This window comes from Cyanistes caeruleus, chromosome 2, assembly GCF_971803275.1.
Source record: "Cyanistes caeruleus chromosome 2, bCyaCae1.hap1.1, whole genome shotgun sequence".
Classification (NCBI taxonomy): Eukaryota; Metazoa; Chordata; class Aves; order Passeriformes; family Paridae; genus Cyanistes; species Cyanistes caeruleus.
The window spans coordinates 115,702,543-115,725,361 of NC_141702.1; the positions used below are offsets into that span (position 1 = coordinate 115,702,543).

Consider the following 22,819-nt stretch of genomic DNA (forward strand, 5'->3'; position numbering starts at 1 on the left):
TATTAAAGTGCAAAGTTTAAACTTTATGGACTTACAGAATAACTTTTCTGACCTGCTGGAGGAAAAAGGAAGTAAACTCAAGCCACTGAACTCTCTGGATTGCACAGGCCTGTGACAATGACCTGAATCTCATCTCTGGCTTCAAATGTGCACCAGAATCATGATGAAATAATGTATTCAATACCAGCATTCTTGAAAGGGCACACTAGGTTAAGGCCAAAATTCACAGGTATTGAAGATAAACAGAGTTAACTAAAATTAAAAATATCCTATATTTTTGTGTAAAACTGTCCCTCCAACATCCAAGCAACAGACATGCATAGATGCATGCACTTGCTCCTTCTCTGCTGCTGGGAATTCTGCCAACATGTAGGATTAAACCACACTTCCATATCGTTCCCAGATGTGCAATCAGAAGACCATCCTAGAGCATCACCTCCACAGTTTGCCCTAGGAATCAAAGCCGTTCTTTATCCCACCCACCATTAACATCTTTTCATAATTCATCGACCAGCGATAAACTGAAACGCTGCACAAACTTAGCCCTGATTTATTTCATTTAGTGGCTTTTGTGACTACAAGACCTGCCTCTAATTTACCATATTTTAAATGAACTACTCCGAAGCAGCACGTGTTTTCCCAGGCTCCAGCTACGCTGTCTGGGGCAATCCGCTCCCTGCAGTAATTTCCACTGGGAAAAGGAAGGCGAAGCGATGCAGCTGTGAGGTGTCTGCCCGTGCCTGACCCTGGGTCAGCGGCAATAGCCCAGGAGGTGCTGGAATCTCTCCTAGCCTTCTGGAGGATTTTCACAGCTCTGCATTTCTGTGGTGGGACTCTTCTCCCCGCCCCTGGCAGCCCCATCCCAGGGAGCATCCCTGGCATCGCCTGAGAACAATACACCAATGTGATTTCAATTAGGGCAATAACAATTTTATGACGGTTCAGCCCTCACCATCTGTCCAAAGGGAGCAAGGCTCTGTTTGGTTTGGGGCTTGGGGGTTTTTCCCCTTCTTCCCATTCCCCTTTCTTATGACAAAGCCATCTACATAACAGAGGGATTTAATGGGGTATATGGCAAAAAAACAAAAGAGAAAATTAAGGAAGTTCCACTATTAATTTCCACCACATTGGAGCATTACGTAATTTATCACTTAACATGTACATAATTTAGCATAATTCAACATTCAAGCACATTAAACAAAGGCATAAAAACAATAGTTAAAGCTTATTAATAAAACTGATTCTGCTTTTCCAGAGGATTAATGTCTGTCTGAAATCACAGTTCCACCAAAACTTCATTTTCAAAAGTTTAGGTGTACTTTGCACTGGAAGACAAAAAGTGGATCAACTTATCTGAAGCAGAATAATTGCACAGGAGGAATTTTATAGGTTTCCACATGACTGTCTCAAAATCTTTACTTCCTGTACACATACGTACAGGCAGTAAATCAAGATTTTTAAAGCCATTTAAATCTTGAGGGAGCCTGTCTGACTGCCCTTGTGCTGCCACTTTCCAGGGCAAAAGGTCAGGCATGGGTCTGCCTGGACAACCAGTGCCTTACCCTATGGATATGTCACATGTGGCAACTTCCACAAGCCCACACAACTGAACTAACTGGAGTGGTTTGTGGCCCTGGGCCCTCACCCAGAGAATTCCATGGTCAGATCTCATTTCTGTCCCAAGAAGGGAAGAAAATAAAGTGCCACAAACCAGGATGCAGTAGGAAGTCTCAGGGCACACTTAAGAGTGAGGGATGCAGGGAAGTGCTGAGATAGGAAGGTACATCCAAGGTAATTCCAAACACCTGGCTCCAGGTGTGTTTTGGGATGCTTTGCAGAGCCTGGCCCATTACAGAAACTACTGGAAAAACATGTGGGAAAGGAGCGGGAGGGTGGGGGAGAAGAAACAAGAAGAAAGATCTTTCTCCCAACATACTGAAACAATTAATTAGAGTAGATTTAATCATTTCACTCATGTTGAAGGGAGTAAGTTCATGCTAAACTTGCCACACTGAAGATAATGGAACAAGTCATGGGAAGGAAGATGTTACTGAGTTAAAGAGCAATGAAGGAGGAAGCAGCAAATACTTTGCTTTGTTTTAAGATACTCTGTAAGGTTATGTCGTCACATTGAGATGTAGAGATGAGTAATTCATTCAGATCATGGATTTTCCACCCAGATCTTTTCTAGCTTTGTTTCAGTCAATACAAAAAAATTGTATTTCAACAGCATTTTTCAAAAATATGGTGATTTTCTATATTAAGAAACAGCTTCAGTATTCTAAAAACTAATACTTTTCTACATGTCAGCCAAAACTCACTGTTTATTTCCCTTCATTGTCAAATATCTACAGCCTGGAAGTCACACTGACACACTGTCTAGAAAGTGGGAATATACCAGGCAGCAGAGCTCTTATAAATTATCTGCAGGAAAGTAAATGGACATCACCTTTTCCCTTTCATCCCCCAAAATGATGGTTGCACACAATCACAAATGGAGACAGAATAAGAGATGAGGAAGCAGAGGGGAGCAGAAATAAAATCTTCCACTTACAAATAATTAAGACATAGGAGGATTAACCCCAACTTGTAGTTATATCATTCAGTGCAAATATGAGCAACAAACTTAGAAAAAAACAATTAGAAAATATTGAAAAGGTATTGAAAAGTGTTAGACTGAAATGAGTGTAAAGGAGCTTTAGTATGGTCTTCAAGTGAGTCATGACTGGGTGCAAACTGTTTTTGAAAACCCGTTTCTAGATCTTTATTTCAGCAATTTAGTAAGCCAGGGAAATCTATTCAAACCCATCTCCAAAATCCAACTCCCTGACAACACAGCACTGGTCACTCATCCTGTTTTGGATGGCTATGGGACCAAGCACCACAAGAGCTACAAATCCATATTTTAAGAACCTTCTTGCCTTGATTGCTCCTGGGCACTGTGGAAGGAGAGGAGTGAAGGATGAAACCATATCCTATCCAACCATATTTGTCCACATAAATAACTGATACCTTACTCAGACCTCCCCAGGAAAAGAAAACAGTACCTCAAACTTAGTTCTTTCTTTGTGGGAATAGGAAACTCTCACCTCAAATACCTTTCACCAGTGCACTTATTCCTCTCTTATTATCCTTGATGACTTCTGAAGGTAACTTTGAATTTTGCAAAAGCCTGCAGCTATAGCAATGAAAGATGTTCCTAGAAACCAAATTCAGACTTTCACCTTAAAGCTTTCTAATAGAATATTTCTCTCCCTCACTCTTACCGTACTGAATATTAACCAGGAAGGATTGATTTGAAAATAAGGGGAAAAAAATCTATTGTTTTTAACAACTTTGTGTAATGAAGTCAACACAAGTATTATTGCCAATTTAGAAAGCAGAATTTAATGTTTAGGTTGTATCTAAATATATAGATCAGAGTTCAATATTTCATGGTCTGACTACTGACAATTCTTATCAGACATTCTTATAATTCATTGCATCTACTGTCTACGAGTATCTTTTGTAATGAAAAAGCCTGTTGACATGAAGGTGAGGATGCTTCAGTCTGTGGCACCACTCAAACAACAGCTATTCATGAAAGCCTAAGGAAGGATTTGTTTCACTACCTTTTTTTGTCAAATAATGAAATTCTGATGCACAAAAAAAAAAAAACTAATTTAATTTTGTGTCATATTTTTCAGAAGGTGCAGAAGTCTGAGCACCTCCTGGAGTGCTCTTAAATATAGCAGGCCATGATGAGTGGTCAGGTCTGATACACTGTCCCAAAGACAATTACATATCTTTCCAAAATATTGTTTGAATTTCTTATAGACAAAGTCAGCAGGGCTTAAACACACAGTCTATGGGATCAATGTCCAATTTTACTAAAGAAACTTTGAAAGCTTCACAAATTATTATGCAAAAAATTAAAGCCTTCTGGGCTTAAATATAGTGGCATTTGGATTGGTCTAACAAGTTACATGATGCATCTTCCTGCTGATAAGGCCAGAAATTAAAGTTCTTCAGCAAAATGTTTTTTGCACCAGTTTTAACCAAACAGAGCACACAGGTATATGAAGATATGAAACAGAACTCCTTTCTTCAAAATATTCTGAGTTCAGGTAAGTTCACTGCAAGACATGAATGAAGTTTTAGGACTATTCTGATTTTTTTAAGGCTATTCACACCACTGCCACCCTTCACTTAACAACACTGTTGTTTAAAAATAAAATCAGATTGTCTGAAAATGTATAGAATTTGTTATGTGGGAGCGTTCAATGACTCTCAGAGACTGGCTTTTTAAGCATGCCTGGCACTCAGAAACTTCTGGCATAAAATTGAACATAAGTTTTTCAAAGGAAGATGAGCAATCAATACTCAGCAGTTTCTGAAAAACAAGCCAATTTGAGCCTTTCTAAAAGTCTGTCCTTGATTATGGAAACTCAGTAAGATCAGTTCTGAGCAGGGAGACTCTTCACCACTCACAAAACTCTGCTTCTGGACCATATCAGGACTTGGCAAGAACAGCCTACATTCTTCACTGTCAGCTTCAACCAGGACTAAATGAAGACAAGCCTTTCAGTCAAGGTAAATGTTGGATTTTTAATATTTAATAAAAACACCCCATTCCTATGAACCCATTAGCTAATAAAAAACAGCTCTGCTTTCAGAGTTAGAAGATAAAGAAGAGGAGTTTAAACTTTAAAGGGAATAATGCAGTAAATTATTACATTCAGGAATTATATCCTTAACTGGTGCAAACTGGCACAACTTCAACAGGGCCCTGCTGATTAACATCAGCAAAGGATCTTGCCTAACCTGTTCAGCACCAACAAATGTGTGCACCCTTGTGATGCTGGCCCCAGAATATCTAAGGTTTGCTTTCAGCAGGGGCTAGTCAAAGAGAGAGACAATTCATAAATTATAAAGAAAAATAATAAGTTTTTCTTCATTTTGTATGGACTCCAAAAATCTATTTTCTTTGCTTGTGCTTTGGTTATTTTTGCTCATGGAGGCTTTGGGACAGCGGCAGTGGAAACTGAAGCTGTCTGGTTAATCTGAGGTCAAATTTTGTGTAGGCAGCTGCAATCCAAGCTTCCCCACCCTGCCCTACCACTAGACTGAACTCTGACCTTCTGGGACCACCCCCTCACTCCTGCAATGACTCGAGCCACATTTCTACTGAGTGAGCACAGACAGTCAGCTAAAATGCCAAAATATCTATGTGTGAAAATACATGTGCACACTGTCAGGTCTCTGTGACTCCTTCGCTTGGAAAACACCCAAGACCACCAAATGCATTTGGCAGTCTGGAATCTACTGATGAACCAAGGCACTCAGTGCATGTACTCTGTCCTTGGGAATGAGTTAGGTTTTTGAACTGAAGCAGTGATTTAAGGGAAAAAGAAAACACATATGCACGCAGAGCCACTGCCACCCCGCAACCTTGCACATCTACAGCAAGGCTCCCAACCCATCTAAATCTGTGGCATCTGCCAAAATATTAATCCCCCACCAAATTCACATCTGCCATATTCACAGCAGACTGCTGGGTGGTGAGCACTTCTGAAGTCAGGCCACTGATTCAGGGGACTGAATATGGATTTAAAATTTGAATTTCCTAGGCTAAGTGATCAGTTTGTTGTTTCCCCCATACATTGACATGGCCTTCAGGAACATGGAAAATCCCACCCCAGAAACCTACAGTAAATCCTGGCTTCTGAACATTTACATTATGTGCATATCTTTAAGCCTTTAGCCCATGACCAAGAACAGCCTCACTGATTTCAATGCTGCAGCACTGCACAGAGAACATCAGCTGTGGAGAGCTGACCCCCGGAATGGCTAAGCCAGAGGAAGGGCAGCAGGAAGTTTTACCATCCTGATTTTACAGGTGGGAGACTGAAGCACAAGGAAGCAAAGGAGGGGCAGGAAAGATGTAAGTGATATGTTCAAGGCCACCCAGGAAGGCTGTTGCAGGGTGAGTGCATGAATCCACATTTCTCACTCCACCCCGTTCCCCTCCTCACTGCAGGCAGTCTCCACTCCCAGAGCTGGGGAAGAGTTTCTGTGGGTCAGTGCTACTGTGGATGGTGGTCACCCAGAGGAGCCCACGTCTTCACAGGTGCAGAAGGGTCCAAATCAACTTGCAGCTCTTGAAACCATCCAGCAGAGAAAGGACCAGTGTCTAAATGAGTGCTCACATCCTCCTCCTTAGGCTCAAGGAGACAGAGCTGGCAACAGAGTCCTCCGTAAGGACCACACTGAAAAATCCCAGGGAAGAATGGTCAGTGAAAATTTCCTGATCAACACCAGCTGCTGAAGACATGGGAGAAAAGGAGGCAGCCTAAAGTAGCACTTTAAAAGGCTGGTTCTGATGATTTTAGAGAAAAGAGAGCAGCATAGGCCAACATGAAGACAGTGCAGCTCAGAGACAGAGAATGAAGGATTCAAGTGCAACTGGGCAGATGATTCCTTGCACTACTTTTGTGCAAGCCACCCTAACCCTTCTCCTTCACTGGTTTTAAACTATAAATGCCTTGAGGCAAGGACTGTGACCACATCTGTCTTCATTTCACACTGAGCTGTGGACAGTCACCACACGAGTTCGAACCTCGTTACCATCCAGATTAAAAGTTTATAATACAAGTCTGGAAGCTTTTTAAGCCCATAACAGGTTTTGTAGCTAGAGAGTCGATTTAATCCCTAAACATACATTAAAGAGTCAACCACAAGAACAGGCAGAATGGGAGGGATAAGAGTCACTGACACACTTGCTAACTTGTATTTCCTAAATCCCCTCCAAACAAGAAAGACATTTGTCCCTGAGTGACAGGAGAGAGCCCAAGAACCAAATGTCCCCAGCCACACACAGGTGGAGACAGGCACAGAGAGCAACACCACATCTCATGATGAGCTCTGCTCAACACTCACTGGAGACACAAACAGATTTGAGTGTTGGCTGTGCAGGTTCACAGGGGAGACACCTGGTGTGTCTGTACAAGGAAATCCCAGCAACTGTGGCATTTTGGGGAATCACTATTAGAGGGTTTTTAAAACTGCAGGAAAAGAGCTGGATTGATTGTCTGGCAGCTAACTGGAAACATGGCCCAGGATTCCAGTTCAGAGACATCCAACCAATCTTTAGGTAACATCTGTAGTGCCACTGACAGCCCAGCTGTTTGACAGAGCTCCCTGTCTCTGACAAGAAGGGAGGGATATCATTTTAGAACACACAGACCAGTAAAGCCAAGATTAGCATAGTCTGGCCTCTAGAGAACACAGAACATGATATCCACCACTAGGCTTTGGTCTACATACCACAGACTGCATTTGTGAGAACTGAATATTGCATCCATCCCAGCATTTGTGTTCAGAGCAACAGCACAATTTTGCAGCAAATGCACCCATTGTCCCCATGGACAATAAGGTGGTGTTAGATCACAGGCTGGCCTTGATGACCTCCAAGGTCTTTTCCAGCCTAGTTGATTTCGTGATTCTGGATCACATCCGGGCTTGCTTCAGCATGGTTTAGTATGGCACCTTCTCTCAAAGGTTTTGGACCACAGGCATTGGGATATATTCAATCCAGAGCACATCTCCCCTTCAGCACACACAGCTACAGGGGCTCAGCACCGACTGCTTTGATCCACTGATGCTGCACCAGATTAACCACCAACAAAGTCAACACAGTTTGGAAATTACTGAGAATTAATTGCTCTGTTGATGTGAGCATTTTAATAAGAAATAATCACCATAAGCAAAGAGATAAAAGTGAAAAGCAAACTACAGAACAATTCCTGTGGTCAGAAAAGAATGGCAACATGTGTAAACTGAAAATGTAAAATTCAAGTCACAGCACTTAAGTCCTGTCTGAACAACTATGAAAACAGTTTTCACCAAGAGGTGGTCTTTGGGCAACAATAAAGTTCTGTTCATAAAAAAGAACCTAGTTCTTCCTCTGAAAAACATTCTAAATGGATGTTTCCTCCAGAAACAAAATCCAATTATTTTTTATTTTTTTTCTTCAAAAATAAAAAAATCACTAAAGTCATGAAGAGTTTGAAGCCAGAAGATGAACACTGAAACACAAATTTTTCATTTTACCTAGATTAAATGTCAGGCTGCTTGAATTTTGGCTTTACTAATATCTGAAGTTTTTGTTCCAACTTACCAGCAATGCAGCCTAAGAAAATGAACCTCTAACAGTAGGAAAGATTACTACCTACACTCATAGGAGAATCAGAGAGTAACTATCCCTCCTTATAAAAGTATCTGCTGGTTCAAAACTTGTCAATAAGCACAAGATCCCCACATGCATTTTCCCCTATGTAATTGACTCAAATTCTGGAAAAAAAACCAAAATTAAATAAATTATTAGTTGATTAATTAATAATGGCTTCAAGATTTCCCCAGCAGCAGTTTGGCAATATCAACCTCTTAAGTAAGAGTTAGTCCCACACAAAGCAAGATAAGGAGAAATTCTGACTTTCTACTGATGCCACAGTAATGATGAAGGCAGAGTACAATTCAAGAAAACAAAAATTAAAATATTTCAGCATCAAACTCCATGTTCACACTTCAGCCAAGGAGAAGGGAAGGTATATTGCTGCCCAGTAATCTATGATCTCACTGAATTCTCTAAAAACAGACAGAAAAATCTCCATCTCAAAAATCCTTAAGGTGCAGTACATATGTGTAGTAGGACATCACAGAACTCCTAAGGCTTTCAGTCCAAGCTCTTTACAGGCTGTAGTGAAAACCAAAAGTTTCTTCCATTGCCCAAATTAATAGACATTCCTTTAATCCACTGGCAAGTAACAGACTGAAGAGATATTCACAATGATGAATCAATTTTTTTTCCTGGAAGTTTAATGGGATTATAGGAGTGCCATGTTAGCCCCCACAACATCGGGGTCCTCTTTATGCCTGTTTGTCAGTGAGAGGTTTGTAAAGATTTAGGGTAAAAACAGACACATGAGCAATTCTAACTCTATGGAACAGAAGAGTTACCTCTTTTCAGGCTGAATGGAAGTTACAACCCAGGAAAGAAACACCAAATATTAGAACACCAACTTGATCTGAGGTAACACAACTGGCATGGCATTATACTGCTTTCTCAGGATGAGGAAAGAGCTTTCTCTCATGTCCCATTAATCTTTGTGGAAAGCCCAGTCTAGAGGTGACAAGGAACAAAATCAGTAACAGTCAGTTGTATGAAGCAGAGCTTCCAGCCAAAATCTGCTTGCTTAGAGACAGATGGCAAATACAGCCAGTGCTCAGAAACTACAGCTGTGTGCCTCAGCTCTCTCAGATCTATGTGTGTGATCATTAAAGATTTTCAAATTATCTAATAGACCAGAGTCTCCTGGAGATTTGGGTTCCCAGTCTCTTGTTTTCTTTACAGAGGACCACATTAAACTTACCCAGAACAAAGTCAAAAGAAAATAGTTCTCAAGCTTTTCCATTTAAAAGTGTTATGCACACACAAACACTCGGAGTGGGGCTTATTTTTGTCCTGTGAGTGCCATTTGCTCACACTCTGCATGAGCAGGAGCAGTTTGGAACAAATTACAGCAGGAAGATTGAGGAGCTCTCACTGCACCTCTCCAGCCTGGACACCACAGGTGGGCATCACCCTTTTCCTTCTCCTTTTGCTCTGGAGAACAGCTCCAGCCTTCCCAGGTGCCATGGGGTGCACATGGACACCTGCCTGCACATTTGGAGAGCTCCACAGAGCCTCTGAACTCGTTCCCAGCCTGTTGCACACACAATTATAGCTGGTCAGGTTCTGGTTAGCCCAGTGCAGGCACAAACACCTTATGGCCATGTGTAGAATGTGTCCATGGGCAGGGCTCGTGGGGCTCTCAGTAACTGCCCTGAGACTGAGAAAACATTTGTCTTGTGTTTCTTCGGTGGTAGAGAGGATCTCTCCCATGAGCTCTCCTAAATATCATACATACCCTTTATTTTTGCTCTATTAACATCTTTATATAAATGCAAGCTCCTCAGTGCTAAAAGCTTGACCAGCATCCAGTTCCCAAGGCTGAGGAATCCCACCACAGCTCTTTATTGTAACCAAGCTGGCAAAAAACCTGGCAATACACCAGGATAAGATGAACATTTCCTGTTAAATCTCATCAAGCACCTTAGGAAGAAATATCTCTCTGGAACAAAAAGCTTTCCTCTCTCAGGGTGGGAAGTACCCATTCTGACAGTGTTTAATAACAAAAACTTGAATTGTTTCATTGCAGTTGTATCCTCCTGACTTCCTATTTCAAGATACTCTTTCAATAAATCCAAGCAAATGCAGGCTTTTGCTATTAGTTACACTAAACAAAGCAAAATTACTTTATTACTTTATGCAATAGAGCTCATCAGCCCTTCTGAATCAATATTTTTACTGAAATATATGTAGTAAGGGTTAAAAAATATTCATTTTGTAAAAGATGATTTTATTTTTAAAGTTCATATTACCCATGTATGGAAGTATGAAAGTCACGCTTCCTGTATGGATACCTGTGCTTCCATTTCTTATTACTCGTTAGATCTATAAGGGTTTTTTGTTTGTTTATTTATCTTTAAGTGTATAAAATCCTCATGAAGGCTGTTGAAGGTATGTTTTTAAAATGGCTTGTGACCCTAACTTCTCAAAAAGACCACCACCAAAAGCTTGGTTCAAAACACATTCCATATAAAATACTACAAATAAATGCAAGTCTGGAGGGATGATTTACCTTTTTACCTGATTTGTGACCATGATTGACTCTCTTAAATTATTGGCATCCAGACCATAAGCCAAATCTTCCAGGCAGAAACAAATCTGAAAACAAACAGTACAAAAAGAAATAGCTCAGTTTGATACCTGGACAACAAATTCAAGCCAAAATGAATGTTCAAACACTGATATTTGGCTGTGTGAAGTCCCTGCCATCTTCTAGCCTGACAACAGAATAAACTCAGAGATATTTATGCATACATGACCACAAACAGAGAGGGCCACTGTGTCCCACACAATGAAAGTCTTGGGGGAGGAGTCCCCAGGAAAAGGTGTGTTTACTTCACAGAAACAGGACAAGTAGGTGAGATTGCAAAGCAACTTCTTTTTCTGGCTGTGACTGATAAAAACTCATATGCATGTAAATGGAGGGAGGACAACAACAACAGAACCCCAGCCTTTGCCAAGCTGTATTAACCTGTTTATTCAGAAAGCTCCTCCAGATCCAGAGCAGCACCCTTTCTGATAGCTTTGTTCTGCAGAATTTCTAAGCCATGTAAATTACAGACATCCTATCAGAGTGGCTTGCAAAGTAAATCACTTGTATGTAAAGTTTATGCAAACAAGAAAACCAAAGCAATCCATTTCATTATTTTCTTCAACCAATTATGTCAAATACAAACAAACAAAGATATTACTTATGTGCAGAGAACACAGCCCAGTGCTGGTTTCACACAGGAGTGACCGACTCCACTAAATTAAATGCCCAGGGCTTCAGAGACTTCATCTGGTCCTAATTTTCAATTGGTAGTAAAATGATATGTTTTTTTCACTTTCATTGTAGCTTGTTTTCATCTAGTTTGAGTTCCAAGACGTCCTGTTTTGCAAGCTCTGATCTGCTACATTAAAAAAAATGGACTTGAGAAATGTGCAATAGCCGACGCAGCGGCACCGCCAAGGCAGCTGAGCTGCTGCTCTCTCAGCTGACTGAAGAATCCAGGTTCCTGAGGCCAATAAAAGTTGGGAGCAGAGCTTTGTAGGTGGAGGAAAGGATTTGGCATGGTGGAAATGTACGGTGCTCAGGCTGAGCTCCATTCTGGTCCAGGAATACCGTCACCAGTGCCAGAGGGAGATGAAGTTACACACTCACAGCACCACGTTTGACTGTGGCAGAGAATCATTCCAAGGATCGATTTGTAACCCATAAAATCAGACCACATTTTTGCTGGTCCCCTCCAAATTAAATTTGCACATTTTTAAAATTTTACAGATGTTTCCCAAGTACCCTATCTCTGTGCAACATGCCAGGCACAAGGACACTCATCCAACATTTCCCAGGAGACCTAAAGTACCTCTCCTGAGCACCCAATTAATTGAGTGGTCTTCATTGAAATAGATGGACACAAACCATGTGCACATAAATTTCATATGAAAGACTCCACTAGATCGAATAGATGCTATTATTCTTCAGCTTTCCCTCCTCCCCCTTGAAAATGAGGCAGTCTAATTTCACATCCTCTGGTCTGAAAAAATATATAATTAAGAAAGCAACTTGCGGCCCTGCAGTCAGACAGATTTCCCAGGGTAGGATTGCTCAGCCTCAGTGCTCCCATCACAGATTTGCCTCCCACTGTTTCTAACTTTAAATCCTGCTGCCAAAACGTCTCTCACTGCCCCTCTGTATATCCCTAGTTTTCTCTCTTCACTTGCAGGATCACATATCTGCAGCTCTCTCAAGACCCTACAGGACCTTTCTTGGCTGGCCTAAATCAGAAGGAACTTTTCTTATCCAAGTAACAGCAACTCCAGCCTACAACAGCAGAGAATTTGGCCTCTCCTTCAGCCCCTGTAGCCCCATGCTCATTTTGTGAGCCCATGCCTCTCTTTCCCGCAAGGAATTCAGTATCAGGACTCAGATTTTCATTATTCACCATAGATCCCAAACACACCAAAAGTAACTGTGAAATCTGACTCTAATCAGTTTCCAAGAGTCACATTTTAGGTTTTCTTTGGTTTTGTTTTATTTTTTTAATTCTGGCTACCTTTACTCTGCTCATCATCAGTCTATATGATGGAAAAGATAAACTCCATAGGAAGCTGGTACAACTGTAATTTTTTTCTAACTCTTGCCAGGCACAGGAAGACTGGAAAGAAAACAAAAGCTGTAAAGCCTGTCAGTAAGCATCTTTATACTGGCTCTAGAAGGATCTACATGTTTTAGGAAAGATCCGTCTCATGTAAAGATACATCCTTCCATTTATCTACCTTAATGGGGACAACTTAAATTTTGAGGTAGCTGGGCATTTACCTCTTAAAATCCCAGTGGCTGCTGCAGGTTCACTTAATCCTGTTTTGTCTCAGCTCCCACTGCTAAGACTTTGCTGCTAAAAAAAGGCAAATAAAAAAAAAAAGAGAATAACATTACTTAAGTTTCCCAAAGAATTCACAACACAGAACTGTAAGAAAGTTGTGTCATCTCTAGCAATGCTATGCTTTAGTCATTTAAAAAGATTTGCCTCAATTATTTTTTACAAGGACTCCTCTGTAAATTGACAGGTACACCTACTTAAAGGTGCTAAGTTTGGTGTTTTAAAAAGGAATGTAAGAACAGCTGCTCCATTTGTACCATGTTCTTCCTCCCTCTGCATACAATCAGATGGGTGAAAGAGACAGGGAGTGGGGAAGAATTCCACAACATAATCATTTGGCAACTTATATTATTTTCTTTCAAAGGGCATTACAATACAATTCTCTCACTTGGGGAACTTCAAGAGAAGATAATTATTCTTGTCTGCCTTGTAATATATATTAAAAGTGTTCAAATGTGGCTTTCCAGGGAATTCTGCCAAATATTTTTAGGCACCAGACCCAGCTTTACTTAATTTTATGTTGCCTTCTTAGTCTATTATAAAATACCCTTCCATGCAGTTTGAATTTGGTAAAAAGGCTGAAGCATACTCATTTATATTAGAAACATAAAAATCCCTCTTTCCTTGAAATAGAGATTTTTAACTCCTAATGTGACAGCCATTCTGATGTACAGTAACTAAAGTGTCTCTACTTAACACACATCAGTGAGCTTTTACTGCCAGAAAAACCCAGCAGAAGCAGTGGGGGTTGTTGGGGTTTTCTTTAGGAGACAACACACCACAAACAGAAAGTAATTTTAAATAATTTTGTTTTATAAACATTTTATTAGTAGTATGACAGTAGCACCTTGAGACTCTAAAAACAGCCCTGCTGCATGAAGCATTGTAAAAGCTTCAAAGATGCAAATCCTAAACCTTTAGTGTTGTCATCAGCTACAGGAAAATATGGGATTATTCTATAGGTGAGGTAAAAAAAAACAACAAACTCTATTTAAGGTAATATGAGATTATTGTTGCCTCAAATATTAGCAATAATGTTTCTTACAAAGGATAAAATAATGGCTGCAGGCAAAGGAATCTGCTCCAAGAATTTTACAGCCTAGGCAAACAAGAAAGCCAAGCACAGACATACAGGCACAGCTCATGATGCAAGAACAGAATATGTAGAGTTGGGGAAAGACAAGTTAAGTAACAGAGAGGGAGGGATGAAACAGATAAACAAATAAATAGTACTGCAGTGGCAGTCTCAGGCCAAAGAGCAAATGGGAAACAGAGGCACAGAGACTTGTTCTGAACCGCACAGAGCAACTCGCAGTGAGACAACCAGATCCTCACTTCAGCATCCACCCAGTGAATTCTGGCATTTCACTTTATAAAAATTCAAGTCTAGCCTAATATAGCCTGGGGATAAAGGCCAGGCAGCCCTCATCCTGAACTTCTAAAGAGTCAGACATGATTTACACTGCTGATCAGGACAAAGCCCACAGTATTTCCAGCAACTTTCTGGATATATCAGTGTCTTCCCCCCGCCCTTCTACAAACCAGCATCAGAAACTGTAGATAATTAGCACAAAAGTCCATGTGAAACATTGTAGTTGTTTGAGTGTTTATTTTGGCTTTCTAAAGTGGGCTGGAATCCAGCTCTTGCTCTCAGCCCCACCTCAGTTATATTTGTCCTGTTACACACAACCAACTTGGAGCCACATTTAAATATGAAACACTTTAAAACTATATTAACGTTATCTCTTTATCGTTATTACACACTTTAACTCCCCTCACAACTGTCCATAAATTCATTGGTTGACCTTACTTGTTTTAAAGAGGTTGTTTCACAGAGTAGCAACACTGTTTTACTTTTCTTAGCTTCCCTGATAACCAAAGGAAGTCAGCCCAGACTGCAAATTGAAAAATTGAAACAGCTGAGCGGACTCCTCCTACCTCCCCTCTCTCCTGTTTTCATCTTTTATGGTGGCAGGCCAGCCTGTGCCAGACAAACTAGGATTTCTTCTGCTCTTCAGTCGCTTGGCTGTCCTTTCCCATAGATATTCCAACAGCAGATTAATGTCAAGCCCTGCTGGGCCAAATACATCAATCTTTGAAGATTTCGGTCAAGCAGGAATGCTGCTGGATAGACTTTTTTCCTTTTTTTTTTTTTCTGTTAAAAAAAGAGATTGCAACTGAACATGGTCTGGTGTGTGTGAGTAGAGGAATTTTATGATGTTGACTAACTCAGGTATTTGGAAGGTCAAAATAGGGACTCTTAAGTAGTGCCGGTGACTCCATCCACAGCACACATATTTAGAGGCTGGAGACAGCACACAAATGAAATATCCAAACTCACAAGCCGGTGAGAAGCCTTCAGGATGCTCATTTAGGCCTTGCCTCACCTAGAGAATTGCCTGGGTCAGTTTGCACCAAGCCTTGCCTCCCTCAGGGTAGGATCAGCAGCCTGGGACACAAGGGCCCAAACAGGCATCACTATTTGCAGGCCCAAGGATACCAGAGAGGAATTAGTAGTTCAGGACAATGCTCCCCTTCCCATCAGCTCCAAACTCAGTGGGATTTGCTGTGTCTTGCAGAAACACCGTGTTGACATGTTCTTACCTCTAGAAGGGGTGGCAGCTGCTGCTGGGATTCTTCGCTCATGCTTAGATTCTAATATAGGAAGGAGAGCTCTGAGACTTCCCTGACTCCTGCAAAATGATGATAATCCCTTGTTCTAACACCTCTAAGTCCACCACAGACTCAGATGGACAAATTTCCCCTCTTCACAACAGTTACAGAGGAATAGAAAGGGAGAATAATGGAAAAGAAGCAAAGATAGGAAAGGTAGATCAACACAGCAGAGCAGCATGCTCCTTTTAATGCAGTTTCTATCCTAGAGTGCTTGGAAATTAAGCATTCAGGAGGCACCTGCTGCATCTTTTTGCAACAAGACCCCAACATTCCCTTTAAAGAAAGCAAAAACTTTGTTAATTGTTGAGCATTTCTATCAAGGCTGTTTACCTGGCATCACCTTGCACTCTGCACTAGCAAAGCCAGGCAGCAACACCATAACCTCCCCAGCCTGCGTGTGTGGTCCTTGCAGACCTGCTCCTGATGCTCACAAGAACACTCTGAAGAGCATACAGATCCCACTAAGGAGTCAGGGACACTCCTCAGAGGGTCAGTCCAAACCCAGCACCTCTCCTACCAGCATCCCAAGCTTTGGAGAAAGCACTGAAGACCAGCTCCTTGCAGTTCCAGACCAAGTTGATCTCAGCCTGCCCACAGCCCCAGGTCTACCCCAGTCTGCCCCTTTGCAGCTCAGCCCATCAGCCAGCACAGAACCCACAGCTTCAGTGTAAACCACACGAGGGAAAACAAACAAACAAACAAACAAACAAAACCACAAAATAACTGATCCTCAGCAATTGCAGACACAACACATACAGGCTTTCAGCTTCTCTCCCCCACAGGTCAGTGAAACTACAAGACATGTCCCATCTATTTCAGCCATGGAAGCTGAACCCTCATAAACTCATCTTAAAAAAACTTAGTTGTGCGAGAAACTACCAGGCTGAAGACTATTAAATGAGACTAAATTCAGATTTTCTTCAGGAAAAAAGGTCAGTTTATCATTAAAGCAACACATAGGCAACTGATGGAAGAGGTCACGTGGGAGGTTTTTTGACTAGAGACATTAGAACCCACTAGAAGCTAAACATGATTGTCTGCATGATCAACAGAAAGACATTAATTGTTTGTGCCATCAGGAAGGGGGAAAAGAATTTCCAAGCTCATATAGCTCAAACTACGGAATGCAAGTGCTTGAGTAGGTCCATAAGCAGCCCACAAAAATGCGTGAAAGAACAAAATCTATAAATTCATTTCTATGCAGTTGTGGAGGGGGTCTGCAAGATGGATCAAAGGTTGACAATGGTTTGCTCTCCAAAATGTTTGGAATCCAGGGCTCCAAGCAGTACAGCTTATGCTCTTCATCTATCAGCAGCTTATGTTTCTAAAAGAAATATCCAAAAAATTAAATGCCAAATTGCAAACTTCTCAAAAGACATTCTTAAAGAGCTTAAGCAGAATTGGATAGCAATGTTTTGCAGTTAAAAGTGCTGGCACTTTATAAAGAGAAGCCTTTTGTTAGAGACAGGAAGTTTAGTTTATTGCCTGGTGTATACAGTTCACCCACCACATTATTTTGGGCTATTTTCATTCCTCACACAGTAAAGAGGAAATTCTAAGAACGTTTCATTACTTTTCTTTGTTTGATGAACAGCAAAGGTTTGCAGTTTGCTGACCACTGCATTGCTTTGCTTCTTTTGACACACAATTTCACTTCACATAGATCCTCAGGAGGAGAAAACATTTGCTCTTTATAAAAATCAGTTGTTTCTGCCTCATTCACTTTAAGTCCATCTCTCACCCTCATCTTTCATTACTTCATAGAGACAATTCTGGAATACAAAACTAGGGGGAAAAAAATCCATAAGTTGCCTTTTTTTTTTTTTTTTCAGGCTCAGAAGCTACTAAGAGACAAATTTGAAAAACTTTTCTCCTCCTTGCAGTTTCCACAGATATTTTCCAGTACACAATCTGTAGCAGAGGAATAAAACCACAGCTATAGTACAGCACTATTATTTAATAATAAGGTTGTTCTTCTGAAGTGCATTAATTTCCACCCAGATAGTGCATCTTATATACTGTTACAATTCTCTTTGCACAACATGGTTCTGTGCTGCTGAAATTATGAGGCAAAGAGCTAGACTACATGCTTGTCCATATTCTCTCTTCATCAATTCACAAGGTTATGCCTAAATGTTTTTATACCATTCTGGCCTAAAAGGGAAAAAAAAAAAAAAAAAAAAAAAGGATTCCTCATAAAAGACTTGGTTTCTAAAAAATGCTAAGCATTTAAACATTTATTGGAAACAGTTTCAGTTCCTCATTAATCAGAAGATGAAGTATTATCGATTTACAATGAGCAATTCATCCAATATCCATCAGCAGCATATAAAAACAGAGCCTGAGAATTAAAAAATGGGTGATGCCTGTTTGGCAGCAGTTTCCTGTGTCCTGCCAATGGCATAACCTGTCCAACTGGATGGAAAACAGCCCTGCTCTTTCTGTGTGTGTTCTGCATGCTTGAATGTATATGTCCCACGGATCATAGGCTAACCTACATTTATTTTTATATTATAGGATCAGCAAGTATATATTAGATCAAGGCTTTGGGGACTTTACATATTGCTTAACCTCAGTCACCCAGGCTGTTAGTCACTGCAGTGAGGAGCACGGTAAAAATAGATAAATTGCACAGATAGATTGACACAGAGACATACACACATCTGTGCACATAGACATACATATCCCTAGGGCCTGATGGAACAACTCCAGTGCAGCACAGTGAGCTTTGGATCAGGCCCAGCACGAGTATATGATACAGACTAACTGCCTCTGATCTCTGAAACCAGTTTTAAAAAGCTTATACAGGGGGGTGAGCCTCCATTCCAGGACCCTGGTTTTCCACCGGTGGAACTCTATTGGCTTTTGTGGCGCGTAAAACCAATGAAATGAAGTGGAGAATTATGCTCACATTATGTTTTTTAAGTAGCTTATTAGCCTGCATATTACACCCTGTTTAGTGAGTTGGCAGCTGTGCAAAGGACTCTAAGGACCTAATTCACTGAAGCTGATATGACTCTTCCCACTGGCTTTGGGTCAGGACCCTAAATCATTCTGAAAATTCTGGAGAGAGATATTATAAAGCAGTGCAGTAAAGGTAAATGGGTGTTAATGAAAGTCCCCTGAGGAGGTCATGGCCCTTATTATTTTGGAGGAGCTTTCCACAAGCAAAAGGAGTTAAAAAAAACCCCCAAAAACAGAGTGGGCCAAGCGTCCCTGTATGTCACTTTTTCTTCCTTGTGACCATTTAAAAAAAAAAATAACAAAATCCATCCCCATCTCAGGATGAAAAACAGAAAAACTATTTCAGTCGAAATAGATTTGTTTATACCTTGTAACATGCAGTGAGTGTATGGGGTGGGAGTGGAAGGTAGAGATAAACGTGTCTGTGCCACCCCCACCTTCACTGCTGCATGTTTGGCCCTCCGGGTGAATTTCCTGCCAATGCTGCTTGATCTTAACTCTTCCCTCTCACTCCTTTCAAAGCTGTCTACCTCTCAGGAGTGCCAGGGTCACATCTCTCAGCCTTTAGGGCTGCACCTGCTTTTCCCCTCTCTGCTGCCATTGGCCTTGCATGTCTCCCCTGGCAGCCTCCTGTCACACCCAGCCCTCTGCCTGCCCCGGCTTCCCACACACACGCACTTAATGAGCAGCTACAGCAATCACTTTCATAACATTTTTCCCACAATGACATCTCTTAGTTTGCTCAGGCAAGTTGTAGTGCTATTGTGCCAGTTCCTCGAGCCCTGTCTCAGCCCAGGTTCCCTCAACACTGTTAATAATTCCTATGGAGACAGTCAGAGAGAGCTTGGGTGGTTCAGCCTGGAGAAGGGAAGGCTCTGGGGACACCCTAGAGCACCTTCCAGTACTAAAAGAGGACTTAGAGAAAGAGGGAGAGCAACTTTTTATATTTGCAGGTACAGATAGGAAAAGGAGGGACAATACCCAACTGAAAGTGTAGAGATTTAGATTAGATGTTAGGAAAAAATACTTCCCTGTGATTGTGCTGAGGGACTGGCACATGTTGCCCAGAGAAGCTGTGGATGCCACATCCCTGGTGGTGTTCAAGGCCAGACTGGATGGGACTCTGAGCAACCCAGTCTAGTGGAAGGTGTCCCTGTCCATGGCAGGGGCATTGGAATGAGATGATCTTTAGGGTCCCCTCCATCCCAAACCATTCCATGATTCTGTGACTATTAAAAAACTTGTTTTGTCCAAGGAGCAACTCCTGGAGCCTCGGCCTGGGAACTGTCAAAGTTTGGGTGCAAACCCCTGCTCCTGCACCATCTCCCACCACCTCTTTATCCCCCAGCTTTTGAAGAACAGGCATTAACAACAGAACTTTACCCTGCAGGACAAATATGGGAGAAAATGCACCAAAGATATGTGACAACCAATGCTCACATCTACCCAAGCCCCAAAACTCCGCTGAAATACAAAAGAGCGTAACCAACAACTTCCTGAAATTATGTCAGTCCTTGGCCAGGACTTCAAAATAAGTTCTTCAAAAGAAGATGGGCCAGGTTCCATCTATGTGATGTGTCAGGATCGATGTGGAGGCCAGGGGGAAACTATGGATTTCGGTCAGGATCTACCCAGAACCTCTAAGCTGTGAGATATTATTGTTACTGAAGATGACTTTGCAATGGACCTGAAGATTCAGTGCTGTTGATCCGACCCTTCTCTTCTGGCAGGGGGTTGGGGCCCTCAGTTCCTGGGAGGTGACAGGCCACCACCAGAGGCACACCTTGCCTGGATATTTCCTGAGCTAACAGCTGCTAGTGAGCAGCACAAACAGCTCTTGGCATAATGTAACCTAAAGCAGGGGGCAAGAAACTTGGACCTCTGCCCCTCACTGCTCTCCACACCTGAAAGCAAAGCTACTTCGAGTGATTACACTTGGTTCAGTTTTCCTCCTGAAAGCTGAATAAGTTTTCACTGAAAATCCCTTTTTTTTCTCAGATAATTCCAATTTTCCATTTTTCCTACTACATATTTTTTAATGATCTTACATATTCTTTTCTTTCAAACAAATGGGTATTAAGCCACCACTCCGTTGTCATACCTCAGTGACCCAGAATAATTTGCAAAGGTTTAAAATTTTGACTGCATGATTTTGCATAGAGATTAATAAAAGGAATATAACTATCCAAAATGGTTTTTTTTCCTAATATTTATTGGATTCACCAGAGGAAAATATTTTAAAAATTAGAAGATCTAGTCCAGAAATGCCAAAATATTTCATTTAGCGATGTTTCTGAAAAAACAAAGTAATAAGATTTCAATGTATTTTCATTTCAAAACACTACCTTTTGTTTCAAAATATTCTTAGAACAAAAAGAATGTGCAGGATAAAGTCATACTTTAATCCAAAATACATATTCCACTTCATGCCAAAATATGGATGTAATTTGGGAGGTTCACATATTCTTGAAAGACATGGAAAATGTCTGCTTCAGTTCCTGCTCAATCAAATTATTTTCTAATACTTTGGTTCAGTAAGCAATATACGAAGCAGAGAGGCATCCATTCTTTCACCTCTGAAAAAGAGATTTATGTCCTCAGAAAGTGATGATCTGAAAGCAGCAGCCTTATGATAGTTGGAGCAATGAGGGAGTTGCACATGACAGACATGTTCCGACAGCACACACTGGAAGGGTGTTCTTTCTTATGTGGAGCTGAAATAAGTAAATCAGTACTTGTTTCCATCTGTAAGAGTCAATGCTTGTTTTGTGTCACCAATGCCACCTAAATCATTGACCACGTGCCCATTTCTTAAATGAAGATACAACAAGGGGTGGAGAATTTTTTCTCTGTTGGACTAAAAAAAGTGACTAAGCCCACATAATAATATACTCATGTATTAATATCGAAGTACTTAACAAAACCCTCCACACTTCTCAAATTGACATGCTTGCTAAAAATCAGAAAAAAATTCCCCCCAGAATGCCAAAGCCTCAATTGTATTTTCTTGAAGAATCTCCAGGATTGCAAAACTCATGAGGGTTTTCATTAGGAAAAGAAAAATAAAATGTCCAAGAAATATTTTTTGATAATATTTCATACATGTTTGCAACTTCAGGGTTCTCTGCAACAATTTTAGGTGAAATTTATCTCAATGAAATTGATCTTAATGAAGATGTTCCTGCACAAGCTTTTATACCTCAGCATTTGAGTCCTTCTCCTCCCAGGCACATGTCACTCTTCACATGATGAAAAGCAAGGGATAACCGTGCTTAGCTGTACCAGTAACCTATGAAGCAACTGGTGAATGAAAACCTTGTGCTCCTGATTTGGTATTATTTTGAATCAACTGCTGCCATTACTCACTCACCCAATAATAGCATTGCAGTGGAGGCTTAGTGAAGACAAGAGGAAGGAATTCAGCATTGAAAAGGTGAGTCTGAAATGCTGCCAGCCCTCAGTGAATTTTCTTGAGTTAATGATAGAGAATACACCACGACATGTCTCAACCACTCCATAGATGATTTTCCATGGAGCACAAACACCCAATCGGCATCACCAGACCCTGGGCCTTGCATCACCCATCAGAATGCAGATTGCTCACATCCATGAGGGATTTAGGCTTCACTCAGCACAGGGCCTGGAGAGCCTGGCAGTGAAGGACATGACATGGAAGAGAAGCCATTAAAAGCCAGAACTGACCACTGACCACAAAAAAAAACTGCCAGCACATTGGCGTTTGAGGTGTTACTGGGATGGAGGGGCAGAATTTTCCAGCTGGGGAGGGAAGGAAACACATTGTCCTGATACAGCTGTGGTTTAGCTATGAAAATGTGGGGGTTCCTTGAAAACAACCCCTGGACAGTGCTGCTGCAGCAGGAGGAAGTTCATTGCAATGCAGAATTTTAACTGGCAGGTTAATTATGAAGCAAGCCCAGAGGTCAGTTTAGGCTATTTTCACAAAAAAAGGATTACGTATTTTTCTAGATCCAAGGTATGGCATCCTATTATTACCACTGAAATTATTCTGAAGCATGAACCTACAGGCCAAACACAAAACTCACTGTGGGTATCCCTACCATTTCCATCAGATTTTCAAAGCAAATCA

The 22,819-nt window shown here is 41.1% G+C and overlaps 1 protein-coding gene across 1 annotated transcript in view; it reads right to left on the reverse strand.

Moving 5' to 3' along the window:
* The window catches only part of LOC111926676 (uncharacterized), a 253,168-nt gene that overhangs the window by 221,938 nt on the left and 8,411 nt on the right, over positions 1-22,819 (reverse strand). The window contains exons 5-6 of the mRNA XM_086873383.1: positions 13,011-13,086; positions 10,722-10,807 (exon numbers count right to left, since the gene is read on the reverse strand). The gene's annotated coding sequence lies outside the window, so the exon portion shown is untranslated. The remainder of the gene's footprint in view (positions 1-10,721; positions 10,808-13,010; positions 13,087-22,819) is intronic.